Source organism: Pyxicephalus adspersus, chromosome 2, assembly GCF_032062135.1.
Source record: "Pyxicephalus adspersus chromosome 2, UCB_Pads_2.0, whole genome shotgun sequence".
Lineage (NCBI taxonomy): Eukaryota > Metazoa > Chordata > Amphibia > Anura > Pyxicephalidae > Pyxicephalus > Pyxicephalus adspersus.
Window position 1 is genome coordinate 5693396 of NC_092859.1, and position 15438 is coordinate 5708833.

The 15438-nt window shown below is 40.8% G+C and overlaps 2 pseudogenes; both read left to right on the plus strand.

Moving 5' to 3' along the window:
• Window positions 1-2660: 2660 nt before the first annotated feature.
• Window positions 2661-8043, plus strand: LOC140322269 (zona pellucida sperm-binding protein 3-like; annotated as a pseudogene).
• A 1334-nt stretch (window positions 8044-9377) lies between these two features.
• Window positions 9378-15438, plus strand: part of LOC140322271 (zona pellucida sperm-binding protein 3-like) — an 8991-nt pseudogene continuing 2930 nt past the window's right edge.

Consider the following 15438-nt stretch of genomic DNA (forward strand, 5'->3'; position numbering starts at 1 on the left):
AACTTTGGTCCACAGAGCAAAAAGAGCACCGCTACCTTTGTCTTTGTCCCATTTTACCACTTTCAATTTTTGGGAGGTATGCCTTTGATGATGTCTGGGGCTTTCCACCCAACTCCAGGTTCTCCACCCTGAAAGCAGTAGCTATGTCTGGTGCCCTCCGGGATCCCCAACTCGGAGGCAATCACTCCCGTGATAAAGTGCATGCCACTTTCATAACCATCGTCTTCCTAAATGATAATGCTGCATAAACCACTGTGGAGACAGAACTGGGCCTTCTGGGTAACATGGCCTGATATGGCAATGCTTACACTCTAGTTAATGCAGAAAACCACACGTAGTATGTGTACAATTGTGTTGTACCTTATGACCAGCTGACGGACTTAATTATCTGGGAAAAAGCATGAAAAGTGAATATAGCTAAAAACACAAGGTGGATCAAAGCTCAAGGACCCACTCACAATTTGGATGGTCTACAGAATTTAGTTGGGGCATCAATAAGCATTCCATGGCCTAAAAAAATTTTTAATGAGCTCATTACACAAATCCTTGTAATAACAAGGATATATGAACCTCATACCAGTTAAAAAATGGCCCATTAAGCACATCCATGATCAAAAACACACATGGTCATCTTTTGGAGTTTATTCATAGAGATGAATGTGTATGCACCACATGATGCAGAGCCCTAATGGTACAACTACACTGGAGACCCAAAAACTCAATCTAGCCCTAATTTCCCTTACTATAATATTCAGGATTAGCCAATAATTACTGAAACGCACAGTTCCCCATGGTATGAGCTACACTAGCAGTATGTGGTAGCATCTTGTAGCAATTGTTTGCACATTGCAGAGCATTGTGCACTCATGTGAGATAATACTTGTACTCCATAGGGAGCCAATTGCTCCACCTGTTTTCAAATCATTATCTGTCCATAGTAAATTTAGTAGTGGTGAGTGGTGGTGAGGCAGGTGCCTGCAAATGGTTAAAGCTCTCTAAAGTGATTTGAATCAACATTGCTGATTGGGCCAGCCTTTGTGGTGTGGTGATGAGCTGCCCCAGCCAGGGGTAATAATGACTGGTAGGCGGTGAATAAAGGGCAGATCTTTCTCTCTCATTCTCCCTACTGTTTCTGTAGCAGTCATGATGGGCTTGAGGAATAACTGTAGTTTGTTGTTACTGCTGGCTTTGCTTTATGGCCCAGGGTTTTGCTTAGGTGATGGAGTGTTAGGGAAACACAGACGCCAAGCAGATCGCTGGAGGAGCTACCAGCAGAATATTCCTCGTCAGGGTTCCTATAGATCGGGCTCCAGAGAGTTTTACTGGGGAGGTAATGAGCCTGTGGTTGGGTTTGGTACTTTGAGAAGTGGGGCTTCAAGGGGTTCTTCTGCTGGACTGGTTTCTACAATGCGAACCACAGATGTTAAGGCAAGCGAGGTCACTCTAAACATACAAATTATATATTTCCTCAAACTTGCTGTCCCCCTTCTAGAGATGCATAAAATCTTTTTGATGAATGGAATGGAGTTTTATAGGTGCTATGAGTTTGCAAGCCTTGTTCTCCATGGGGCTCTAATGCTTGGGTATCTCCTGGACAGCGAAGCTGCAATGGTCAGACAGTTATGCATATGACAGGTGGTTATGCCACAGGAAGAGTGAAAGAGCACTCCAACTGCATGAAATTGATGGAAGACTTGGTCATTGCCAACAACTAGGATTCCAAAAAAAATTGGTAATGGGGCTTCTGGTATATACACTGTGCAAGGAAGAAACTGTAGACCCCTTTTGACATTAGACTTCCAACTGCTATTTGGTGCTGGCCTTGTCTTCTGTTCAGGCCACTGCTTCCTGGCTAGCATTTTGAGTGCAGGCCACACACAGGCTGTATCTATAGCTGGTAATGTTCCTTGGTCTGTAGGTTTTATTGTGGTTCTAGGCGGCTGGCTTTTCAACTTGCAGCATAGTTTTTTATGAGAATACTCTAAATTTAAAAAGCTTATTCATGATCATAGGCAACCCCAAACCATGGCTTTAATAGTCAATTCTCCCTTTTAATTTGGAAAATGTATTTGCCTGTTCTTGCTTGCAATGCAGGTGAGGTGCAAGACTTTAACCTGGCAACAACTATATGCGCTGGGTGAGAAACATTCTCCTGTCACTGTACACACCATTCTTGTGGGAGATGGAACAGGTAGACTCTAGGGGCCACTTGTTCTGCTGAGATTTCTTTAGCAAGACTTGAATCCAATTCTGTAATTCTGTAATTGGACATGGTTTTACCTGCAAAAGCTTACCTTGTGTTAGCATTCAGAAATGATAAAATTGCTGCTGGGTGCCATCTTCATTGTAATGTCATTCACCCTCCAGTTACTCGTTAGACGGTTGGAGTCTAGGGCACCCTACCACATACATAAAGGGTTATGTAGAGACATAGGGAAAAGTAGAGCCAGCAACCATTCTACAGAATGAAATAGAAACCATTCTACAAGGAAGTCAGTTTGATTTTTAAAAATGGTAGTTTTTTGGTTGTTTGGAGTCAAAACTTTATCAGAATAATTGCTAGATTTTCAGTTTTCTTAGTAAAGTAGGTGAACAATTGCTGCCTTCAAGGTTTTTACTTATAAGTAGAGCTGCTGCCTTATGTTCTGCTCTTTGCACAGATGACTGAAGAATTTGTGATCTATTTGACCAGTTTGAACTACAACCCAACCTCACTGATTCCAATCATTAGAACCAACTCAGTTGTGGTCCCCATAACGTGCTACTACCGGTATGACCGGTAAGTCTACACTAGGCTGTGATGCAGATCCTAATAAGGGTTGTATCGTTAAACCTTGGACAGAATAGGGGGGAAAGACATCTAATGTACAGTGAAACCAACAGGGAGTGTATATCCCTTTTTCATATAAATGGCGCCTGTTCCTTTTGGCAAGATTTGTACTCTGACCATTATGGTTACAACCTCCAGCTGGAGATTGGGGCTACTGTCTGGAATATAGATGGCAAAGTCTGACAATGTTCTCCCCCTTCACATTATAAAATGAAAAAAATGGCCCACTCAAATATAAGCTCTTAATACCATTATACCTCTGTGCCCTAATTTTTTAATGGTTTTAGCAGTGTACCACAATCCACATGTGTATTTATCTGGGTTGTGAATTTAGTCCACAAAAGCAGTGTTTTCTCCTATATGGGACTTTCCTTAAAAGCAAAAATATAAATTTCCTTAAAAGCAAAAATAGAAATTGGATAAACTAAAGAAGTTCCTGAACCAATTACTGACACTTACTCTGTTTCTGCATAGCCATGATAACGTGACCAGCAATGCCATTAAGCCTACATGGGCTCCTTTCAGCACCACAGTGTCCTCTGAAGAGAAGTTGTCCTTCTCTTTGCAATTGATGACTGGTGAGTTGTGTAAGCATCATTTTTTTCAATGTTTTTGTATATTGCATGCATTCAGGTTTAACAACCACTAGATTGTACCTTTTATTGGTCTAGGCTAACCAGAGCTATAAAGTACAGGTAGATGCCCACTATCTTGTTTTTAAGGTCTGCCCTGATACTTAAGCCCCTATGGTTTCTACAATGCGAACCACAGATGTTAAGGCAAGCGAGGTCACTCTAAACATACAAATTATATATTTCCTCAAACTTGCTGTCCCCCTTCTAGAGATGCATAAAATCTTTTTGATGAATGGAATGGAGTTTTATAGGTGCTATGAGTTTGCAAGCCTTGTTCTCCATGGGGCTCTAATGCTTGGGTATCTCCTGGACAGCGAAGCTGCAATGGTCAGACAATTATGCATATGACAGGTGGTTATGCCACAGGAAGAGTGAAAGAGCACTCCAACTGCATGAAATTGATGAAAGACTTGGTCATTGCCAACAACTAGGATTCCAAAAAAATTGGTAATGGGGCTTCTGGTATATACACTGTGCAAGGAAGAAACTGTAGACCCCTTTTGACATTAGACTTCCAACTGCTATTTGGTGCTGGCCTTGTCTTCTGTTCAGGCCACTGCTTCCTGGCTAGCATTTTGAGTGCAGGCCACACACAGGCTGTATCTATAGCTGGTAATGTTCCTTGGTCTGTAGGTTTTATTGTGGTTCTAGGCGGCTGGCTTTTCAACTTGCAGCATAGTTTTTTATGAGAATACTCTAAATTTAAAAAGCTTATTCATGATCATAGGCAACCCCAAACCATGGCTTTAATAGTCAATTCTCCCTTTTAATTTGGAAAATGTATTTGCCTGTTCTTGCTTGCAATGCAGGTGAGGTGCAAGACTTTAACCTGGCAACAACTATATGCGCTGGGTGAGAAACATTCTCCTGTCACTGTACACACCATTCTTGTGGGAGATGGAACAGGTAGACTCTAGGGGCCACTTGTTCTGCTGAGATTTCTTTAGCAAGACTTGAATCCAATTCTGTAATTCTGTAATTGGACATGGTTTTACCTGCAAAAGCTTACCTTGTGTTAGCATTCAGAAATGATAAAATTGCTGCTGGGTGCCATCTTCATTGTAATGTCATTCACCCTCCAGTTACTCGTTAGACGGTTGGAGTCTAGGGCACCCTACCACATACAGTGGTATAGCGAGAACAAATTCTACATCTCAATTTTTGTTGTCTATAGAGGACTGGAGTGGACCCAGAAGTTCTTCCGTATTTCAGCTTGGAGACATCCTCCACATTGAAGCATCTGTTAACACATACAACCATATGGGTATGATCTTGTATGTTGACGGTTGTGTGGCCACCGCATCTCCAGATATCAACTCTTCTCCTAGCTATGACATCATTTCACACAGTGGGTATGTGATTCTGGTTGGGGAGAAGTGTTTCTATATTGGTGCAAGATTTATCTAATAGACTTATTCTGCAGGTGTCTGATGGATGGAAAACAAGAGGACGCCTCTTCAGCCTTCATTGCTCCAAGGGTCATGCCATCCAAGTTACAGTTCACAGTGGATGTCTTCAGATTCCTGGCAGTAGATGTGTCTCTGGTAAGGGTAATCTGAATTGGTTGCAACAGATGGGTTTCTTTGAAGAAAATTAAAACTGCCTTTCTATTCCAGATCTATATAACCTGTTTTTTTGAAAGCTGCTGCAACCACCCAGGTCCCAGATTTCATAAACAAAGCCTGCTCATTTAACAAAGCCACAAACAGGTGAGACTGCAATAAAATGGTCTTCAGTGTATCTATGAAATTACTGCAAAGTCCAATCATTGGTGGAAAGTTGAAGGCAGTCCTTCATGGTACGGAAAAAACCACACGAGCTCAGCTGCAAATCACGCTTGAATTCCACAGGTTGTTTTTTTTGTGTACAGATTAGGTGCCTGTATGACTGTTTTGGCTACAAAATTCCAAGGGGGTCAGTGCTGCCCCCCAAAAGGTAGGTTGTACTAGATGCTATTTTATTGTTCAAACGCTAACATTGTTCTTTCAAAACCTCAGAAGTGTCACTCGATGTCAATAAGTCAATGCTAAAAAGCCTAGGATAAAAGCGGACAGCTTTGGAGTTCCTGCTCAACCAGTCTCCAAACATTCCCTATTATCAGAAAGTCTAAATCATCATTTACAACCATAACCTTGAAACTTCATCTCCAGAATGTCTGCTATTTATATGCAAACTGACATGCAATACTGCAGACAAATAACAAAATGTGGGATAATTGCAAAACCTCACCTGTTGACATCCAATCTTTATGGTGGACTGTAGACATTGCTGGTCATTGGGGGGGGGGAAATTCCTTCTTACTTTTGGAGACCAATGGGGGTTGGGCAACTGAATGGGTGCCCCATGCTTACTGTTTGAGAGAACCCCCACAGAGGAAAATATCCTGGGGTTCCACAGAACCCTGGTTGAACTGATGGAATTGAGTTTGAATGGTCAGTTTACAGTCTTCCATGCCATAGATCCTGGCAGAGTTGATCCTGGCCTGTTACCCCATTCAGAAGCCACGTGGGGTGATTAGGAGGAATGTCCTCTCGCATAGGAGGGCTATGCAGATGCCTGTAAAGGAAATTTTTTTTCTGCCCAAAATGTGACATGGCTAGAAGCAACACCTACGGTAATTAAGATTCAAATTATGCCAGATTTGCTCTTGCCTAAACTTCAGGAAGTCTTGGAGGGACTGGTCCAGGATCTGCATTTCCTGAATATATGGAGACACATAGAGGTTCAATACTTAACGTTGAACTGATTTATTTTTTGTCTTCAAATACACATTACTTTACTATACTAATTTACTATATCCATGCATTTTTATGGAAGACTAAATTACATTGTTTGGTCTAGTACAATGGTTATTGGGACAGAAAATGAGGGTGTGCAAGCCTTGCCTGAAATGGAACGTTGAGTCACAAATAAGGGGCAGGGACCATTGACCGGACATAGTCTGCTACAGAAGAAAGATGTATTTTATTCTCTACCACTGAATGGTGGCAAATGTGTCCTGCTTCCATTGTCACATAACCCTACTGAATAATGTAGGAATGTTGCTTGAAAGGCCACCATCATCCTCCACCAGCTTTTACTTAAGAGTACCTTTTTTGAAATGTATACAAAACACTAATATCTCATGTCCTCTCTAGCTGGTCTGCAGTGGAAGGTCCTGCCAGTTTCTGCCAATGTTGTGAGACGAGCACTTGCTTTAATGTCAATTATTTGAGGATAGGTAGAACAATCGGGCTTGGAAGACCAAGAGCATTTGGGAAAAGAGAGGCCTTGGAAGGTATGTTTTTAACCTGCTATTATTATTTATAACCAATTATTGCTGTTATTATTTATAACCAACAGTGATGTACATTAAATAGGGGTTTAAGTTGGCAAATACATTGATACAGGGCAGAGGACCTTGCCCCAAAAGCTTAAATTGAAGATGGCTATAGGTCATCCTGACACATTGATGGCAATTGAGGCTTCTTGTCTTATGTTTTGTCTATAAGATGTTTTCATCCTCTAAGGAAGCCAGCTTCAGGAAAGCTAAATGCCCTCAATTTCTCAGATGCCAAGTAGGCAAGCTCAAATCTTAAACCTGAAATGCAAAATCTCAAACACTGCTTCAAGACAGTCCAGTGGCCAACTTAGGAGGTATTGACACAAATGTCCTAAACCCCTAACTGCTAAGCTAGCATCCTTCGTAAAGAGAGTTATCTTTTGATTGCAGGAAGGGTCGGAACCTGATATGTTGACTGCTGCCCCAACCTTGGAAACAGTTTGTCGGGGGGGCTCTTTCAATGGGATGTCATGATACAGATTTCTAAAAACTGGTCTGACATAGGTGGTTACACAGTAGAAAGCTACAACCTGACTGCTTAATATTGCTATAAGGGTCACCATTGAAGAGTCTTCCTTGCAACAAGGGAAAGATCAAAGGGTTTAGAGGGCAACCAGAACACACCCTCTTGACTATTCCATTGCACTCGTAAACTCCTTTTAAATGCCTTGAAGGTATATAATGCACTAGTACTCTAATACACATGAAGCTGCATTAACTGCGAGCTCCTAACTGTAATGAAATCTCGATGTCTGTTGACCCATTCAATGCCTTTTCTCTTACAGAACCCATTGTTGAAAATGAAAAAACTGTGACCACTTTGGGACCTCTGTTTGTGATTGGGCCTAAACAGAATAAAATGGCAGTGACAAATGAAGATTCTACCCCTGCGGGGCTCTGGGTAATAGTGGCTGCCGGATGCCTCAGTCTTCTTGTTGTCCTAATGTGTGTAGCACTCATCCGAAAGCCTCTGAAAAAGTCACTGAAGTCACACGCTGTCCACTCTGTTGAAAATTAAAGAATTTCATTTAACCTGATCTACTGACTTTCATGGCATGATGTATCTATTGCCACTCAAAAAAGGGTTGAGGGTTCTTGCATAAATTTGAACTTCAAATGTGAATGTGTCTTATGGTGGTCATAAAAAGGCTTCTGTTTAAACATGCTTGTTGAGCAGAAACTTTTATCCCAATGAGGACAACACTTGAGGCTAGAGAAATGCCATACACGCTTGCCTAAATATCACATTTGTCGTCCTTACGTATGTGGAGGCTTTTGACTAAAAAGATCACATTTGTACGATTAGTGAACTTTTGTTCTCTTCAGTACAGTAGGTATGGATTTCCCAAGATTAAACATATTTCATTGTTGGATAAGTGTCTCCCTGTCGAAGGCTTTTGTGGTTTTGTGAATATCTCCAATGGGGGCACAGACAAATACAAGCTGGATGAGTTAAGCTTTTTCACCTAACCCTATACTAAAAGTTTTTGGAGATGCGTTTAAAGGGGTAACCCTTCTCATGAGGGGAACTTTGACTTCATCAATTAGAGACAAAGACCCTTCATCTAAAGGTGTCTGGTGGATGGAATAATAGATGATGCCTCTTCTGCTTTGGTTGCTCCAAGGGCTGTGCCAGACAAGTTTTAGTTCACATTGGATGCTTTCAGATTCCTGGAAGTAGATGTCTCTGGTAGGAATTATTTGAATTGGTTTGAACAGATGGGTCCCATGAAAAAATGAAAATGGTCTTTCCATTCCAGATCTAATAACCTGTCTCTTGGGAGTTGTTGCAGCCACCCAGGTTCCGTGAACAAAGCTTGCTATCCTTTTACTGCATAATGTCAGTTAGCTCTCAATGCCACTTGAGTTACAGTTCAATGGCTATGGTGAAGTATTTGGACTTGACATCTAAAGAAAGGCTGTGTAGAAAAATAACATTGAGGATTTCTTGACTAAACTGCCATGAGCATTTGATTTGGTTACAAATGGAAGCAATTGGCTAGACATAAGTAAGTTCTAAAGATGTACTGTATTTATTAACCCCAGAAGAGAATGAGCATCTGTGGCTGAAATACCATCTACTAACTTCTGTTCTGATTCCAGTCTCTGACACCCAGCGTCACTTAACACTTCCGACTGCTTGTTTAAAAAATGGTATTTCAAGCAAGTCATGTCACTGGATACAAATCAGTCCTTTACACACCTTCAGGTCAAGACTGAGAATATTTGAATACATATATGTGAAGTGACCTCTAGACACTTGTCAAGTGTGAGTCTTCTCATTTATACCGGGGGAAGATTATCTACTCAATACACTGGCTTTTCCCCATCCTAAATGGTACCATTTTGGAATGTAGGATGGAACACTGATTTATTTCATGTGTCCTCTAGCTGCTCTGCAGTGGAGAGCTATGCCTTAACCCTAGCAGGAGGAGGAAGATGCAGATTTGGAAGACCAAGAACATTTGGGAAAAGGGAGGCCTTGGAAAGTATGTTAACCTGCAGCGGACATAGTGCCAACATAAGCTGGGGGTGTGGGGGAAATGATAGGGAAGCTGATGCCTCTGCTCAATAGAGCTTATGTTCAAAGATGACTATAGGTGAACTTGAGATGCAGGAACTCAGTGAGTGACAAGTGAGGCCTGAAAGATGTGTTTTCCTCCAAGGAAATTCAAAATCCCAAATTCAAGCTAAATATCCTTGTTACCCTTATAACAAATGCCAAGGCAAGCTCAAATCATATCCACAACCTGAAGTACAGAGAATGTGTAGACATACTTCATCTTGGATAGCTAGAAAAGGCAGAACGTTTTGACTGCTACCTCTCAATATGGGTGTGATTTTCCTTGGGGACTTTAATTTTTGCATAAGTAGAACAAGAACATTTTCAGAGGGCAACTAAACACAAGGAGTTCTAACCAAGCCACCCCTTGCCACAATTTTTGACTTTTAATCTTTTTTTAAATGGTCTCTTAGGGTCTACAATGCACCAGAACTTTTAACTACATTGACTGCAAGATTTAAATAGCATGGAACTGTAAAGAAATCTGAAGGTGCCTGTTGACCCATTCAATGCTTTTTCTCCTACAGAACCCATCATTGACTACTGTGATTACTTTGAGACCTCTGCTTGTGATTGGACCATAACAGAGCAGAATGGCAGTGATAAAGGAAGACTCTGCCCCTGTGAAGCTCTGGGTAATGGTGGCTGCCTGATGACTCTGTCTTCTCATTGTCTTAGTGTGCGTGGTGCTTATCAGAAAGTCTCTAAGGAAACCACACGTTCTGTCTGTTGAAAAAAAAAACATCTTTTACTGCTGCCCAAAAGAGGGATTCGCAAGGGGGGTTCAACAGCAGATTAAGAATTGTGGGATGTATGGCAGGTGACCCCAAAATTATTCAAAATCTGCTAATAAAATGGGTAGACAGGAATTTTTTTTTTGACCTGCAATGATACATTTCTTGTCAAAAATTGATTATGAGTACAAGAAAAAGCATAAATATGTAGACAGTTAATGAGAAATTGTGGCAATCTAAATAGCTCTAGAAATTTCATAGCTGACCAGTGTGTAAGGTCCATTGAGCAAATAATTGCCCATAACATCCACCATCAATATATTTGTACACACTGTTTGCATGTGTGGTGGATTTATCAGATGCATTTTGCCTGCTTTTGGCTTCCTCAGGGGTAATAGCATGTTTGTAATTTTAGGTTAGGTACTGAAAATAATATAAATATTGTAATAACTAGTGTACCATTAACTCTTCTAACATATGTCAATATTCTTATCTCAATTAGATATATAGAGATGGGTTCTTAATAAACATGTGAAATATGTTAAGAACCCATCTCTATATATCAAATTTTTATAGGAATATTAACAATGTTAACTAGTTTGTACACATGGGGATCTCCCAGAATGAACATAGGTCAGTTAGATGGGCATCTTCTATGAAAGGGTCTTTAAATTTCTCTCCTGCGGACGACTTGCAATTTCCTTAAATGTTTGTCTTCGTTGGCAATCACTTCTACAAGCAGAGCAATGAATGGGGGCATAGACAGATAGAAGACGAAGTAATCTAAGCCTCCCACTCTAGTAATCTAAAATATAGTAAAGATAGTAGATCTTTCAAAGCCTCTGTGCACTATGCTGTAAATTCTAGGCCTAATGTCAGAGGTGACATTGCATGAATGGTGGTAATTTAGATCAGGGTTTCATGGGACCCTAGGGTTCTCCAGAGGTTGCTAGGGTTTCTATGAGTTATTTGTGAGTCAGGTCAGTTTAATAGCTAACAAGATCATTGGTGGTATATTTCTGATGGCCTTCGATGTAGAAGACCTTTCCACTACCCACCACACCAACTGGGAGTTGTAGATATAAAAGGGGTCCTCTAGAGACCTGGTCTGGATCATGGCTCCTGAAGGCACAGGACTGATTTCCAGCTGTCAGTGTCCCACTGAACTTATGGTTTCCTGGTGGTATATAGAGGAATACGCTCAGATCTCATTAAGACAGCTGAAACTAGATGACATCAATAACCAGACTACAATTGTAATAGTTCCCTGAAGACCACAGTGTTCATGCTTAATGTCATCATTTATGAACCCTGGTTGTGTCTCTCATCCAGTTTCTCCAGAGGTTGCTAGGGGTTCCTTAAGCAATTTGTGACCCTCAGGTCAGTTTACCTGACACAATCCCCTTTTTTTGCTATCTCTATGGTGACATTCTTCACCATGGTTAGCAATGAAAGAGACCTTCTTCCCAATGACCACCACACTAATGTACTGTGAGCTGTGGATATAGTAAATATAGCCAGTGTTCTCTGAAGACCTGGAAATTACTTCAAGGGTTCCCTATGTTAAAAAGGTTGAAGAGCATTGTCATAGAGGGAACGCCAAACAAGGTGTTGGGAGATATTCTTTTGGTCTAACATGATACAAGGGATGAAGAATAACAAGCCTTTAAAAAAATGAATGTCATTTTTAAAGGAAGGCATCTTATACATTGGTCAGAAAGGTTGGGGTATTCACCAGGTAGATTGACACAACATAAGTGATTATTAGTCTGCTTCATCAGAATGTTTACAGGCTGATACTTTTACTAGAGGTTGCATCAATTCACCCACTGAATTCCTCATCCATTGTGGCTGACATATAAAGAACCTACCATTAATAAACAATGTTTAAAGAAAATTAAACTTTGACCTACCAGTGCAAAAAGTACCACTACCTCTGTCTTTGTCCCTTTTTGTCATTTTCAAACGTTGGGAGGTATGTTTTTTAACAATAATTAGGGCATTATGGGAAGATAAGGTGTCAGGGGTTCGCAGTGAATAATTCAATCAGAAAATGCAGTATATCCTTTACTGAATCAATGTGATTTTTGGGGTCCTTAAAAATAAACGGTAACACCAAGTGTGATGTCTGGGGCTCTGCACCCAACTCCAGGATCTCCAGCTTGAAAACAGTAGCTATGTATGGTGCCCTCCAGGATCCCCAACTTGGAGGCAATCACTCCAATGATAAACTGATGATGTGATGTGTTCACAGAATTTATTTGGGGTATCAATAAGCATTCCATGGCCTGAGAACATTTTTAATGAGCTCATTACAGACATCCTTGTAAGAAAACACATGATCACACATTGGGTGTATGAACCAGGATCAAAAACACACATATTAATTTTTTTTTAGAAACTCAGGTTTTTGCAGTATAATCATAGACATGAATATGTATGCACCCCATAACACAGAGCCCTAAGGGTATGACTACACAGGAGACCTAAAAACCCAATCCTGCCTTTACAACCCTTACTATAATAATTAGTACTACCCAATAATTACTGAAACACAAAGTTCTCTATGGTATGAGCTACATTATTTGGATGTGTTCACAGAATTTGTTTGGGGCATCAATAAGCATTACATGGCCTGAACACATATTTAATGAGCTCATTACACAAATCCTTGTAAGAACACGCATGATCACACATTGGCTGTATAAACCTCATACCACATACAGAACTGTGTGAATGAGCCCCAAGACTACTGCTATACCAAATATTTTAAAAACTCAATTCTTTTGTTAACATCCCTTGATATAATAATCACTAGGATTAGCCAATAATTACTGAAACGCACAGTTCCCCATGGTATGAGCTACACTAGCAGTATGTGGTAGCATCTTGTAGCAATTATTGGCACATTGCAGAGCATTGTGCACTAATGTGAGGTTATACTGGTACTCTATAGGGAGCCAATTGCTCCACCTGTTTTCCAATCATTATCTACCCATAGAAAATTTAGTAGTGGTGAGTGGTTGAAGGTCAGGCAAGTCCCTGCTAATGGTTAAAGCTCTCAGAAGTGATTGGAATCAACATTGCTGCTTAGCCCTAATGCTGATTGGGCCAGCCATTGTGGTGTGGTGATGACCTGCCCCAGCCGGGGGTAATAATGGCTGGTAGGTGGTGTATAAAGGGCAGATCTTTCTCCCTCATTCTCTGTACTGTTTCTGTAGCAGTCAGGATGGGGTTGAGGAGTAACTGTAGTTTGTTGTTACTGCTGGCTTTGCTTTATGGCCCAGGGTTTGGCTTGGGTGATGGAGTGTCAGGGAAACACAGGCGCCAAGCAGATCGCTGGAGGAGCTACCAGCAGAATATACCTCGCCAGGTTTCCTATAGATCAGGCTCCAGAGAGTTTCACTGGGGAGGTAATGAGCCTGTGGTTGGTTTTGGTACTTTGAGAAGTGGGGCTGCAAGGGGTTCTTCTGCTGGACGTGTTAGTGAAAGGCTCAGGCAGCTCCCACAGGTCACTGGAAGGTCCCCTGTCGGTCTTCAGTGTGGAGAGGACAACATGGTTGTCAGTGTTGCAAGAGACTTTTATGGGACTGGAAAGTTAATTAAACCTTCTGATCTGAGCCTGGGACCTCAAGGCTGCAAGCCGAGCACCCAAAGTACTGATAATTTGGTTATCTTCCAGGTTAACCTCCAGGACTGTGGCAACACTTTGCAGGTAATATCTATATCTTATATATTTTTTCAATATTCTTGTATATTGCATTTATTCAGGGTATTGTAGGAACATCCACTGTATTGCACCTTTTATTGGTCTAGGCTAATATGGCTATAAAGTACAGGTAGATGCCCACTATCTTGTTTTTAAGGTCTGCTACTCAAAGCCTTATGATTTCTGCAATGTAAACCCTCTGGCATTCCTAGTTAGGACCAATAACCACAGATGTTAAAGCAAGTGAGGTTACTCTAAACGTACAAGATCTATCTTTCCTTGAACTTGCTGTTCTATAGATGCATTTTGATGCATGGAATTATTTTTACATCCAATGAAGCAAGGCTCTTTGTCTGTAATATAGTCCATGATTTTTATAGGTGCCATGAGTTTGCAAACCTTGTTCTCTATTGGGTTATACTGCCTGGGCACCTGCAGAACAGTGAAGCAGCAATGGTTAAATAAAATTGTTGAAAGTCTTCCTCATTGCCAACAACTAGGATTCCAAATAAATCTGCAATGGTGCTTCTGGTATTTACACTGTGTGTGGAAGGAAATTAGACACCTCTTGACATTATGACTTTCAGCTGATATAAAGGAGCTACTGATGCTAACTGGGATAAATAGGTTGTGGGGTTTTTTCTACATGTGGCCTGGGTCAGTTTTTGGATGGCTGGACTTCATGCCACTGCTTCTTGGGTAGCATTTTGAGAGCAGGCCATATCTATAGCAGCTAATGTTCCCTTGGCCTGCATGTTTTAATGTTCTAGGTAACTGTTTTTTCAAGTTGTATAGCTTATGAGAATACACCATATTAAAAAGTGTAATCATGATCTTGGGCAACTCCAAACCATGCCTTCAATAGTCAATTCTATCTTCTAACTTAGAAAAGCCTTTTCCACCTCTCCTGCACTTTGATCTTTAGGTATCATAGCTCTTGGAGTGAAGATCAGCAATGCAAGTGATGGGTGAAGAACATTCTTCTGTCACTGTACAAAGCAATCATTCTTGTGGGAGATGGAACAGGTAGACTCTTGGGGCCACTTGTACTGCCAAACTGATTGGCAAGACTTGAATTTAAAAAATGTTTTGAAGTGGGCCCGGTCATCCCACAGAGTTTAAAAAAAAAATTCCATCAGTTTTATTGGACATATTTTACATACAAAAGCTACCCTACTTCCTACATAAAAAAATTATGTAGAAATAAATGGGTAAAGTAGTGCCAGCAAAGAGCTCCATGCCTGTTAGAAAATTGGGATATATACTACAGACACTTCCTGGTATGTCAGTTCTTTCCCAATTTTTGCATGGAGCTGCAATAACAGTTAAAAATATAACCCATCCTACAAGGTAATCTGAATTTTTAAAATGGTAGTTCTCTGGTTAGGTCATGGACTCAAACTTTATAAGCATATTGGCTTGATTAGTAGTTTTGAACAATTGCTGCCTTCAAGATTTTTGTAATAAGTGGAGCTGCTGTCTAATGTTCTGCTCTTGCACAGATGACTGAAGAATTTGTGATCTATTCTACCAGCTTGAACTACAACCCAACCTCACTGATTCCAATCATCAGAACCAACCCAGCTGTGGTCCCCATAACATGCTACTATGACCGGTAAGTCTACAATAGGCTGTGATGCAGGTC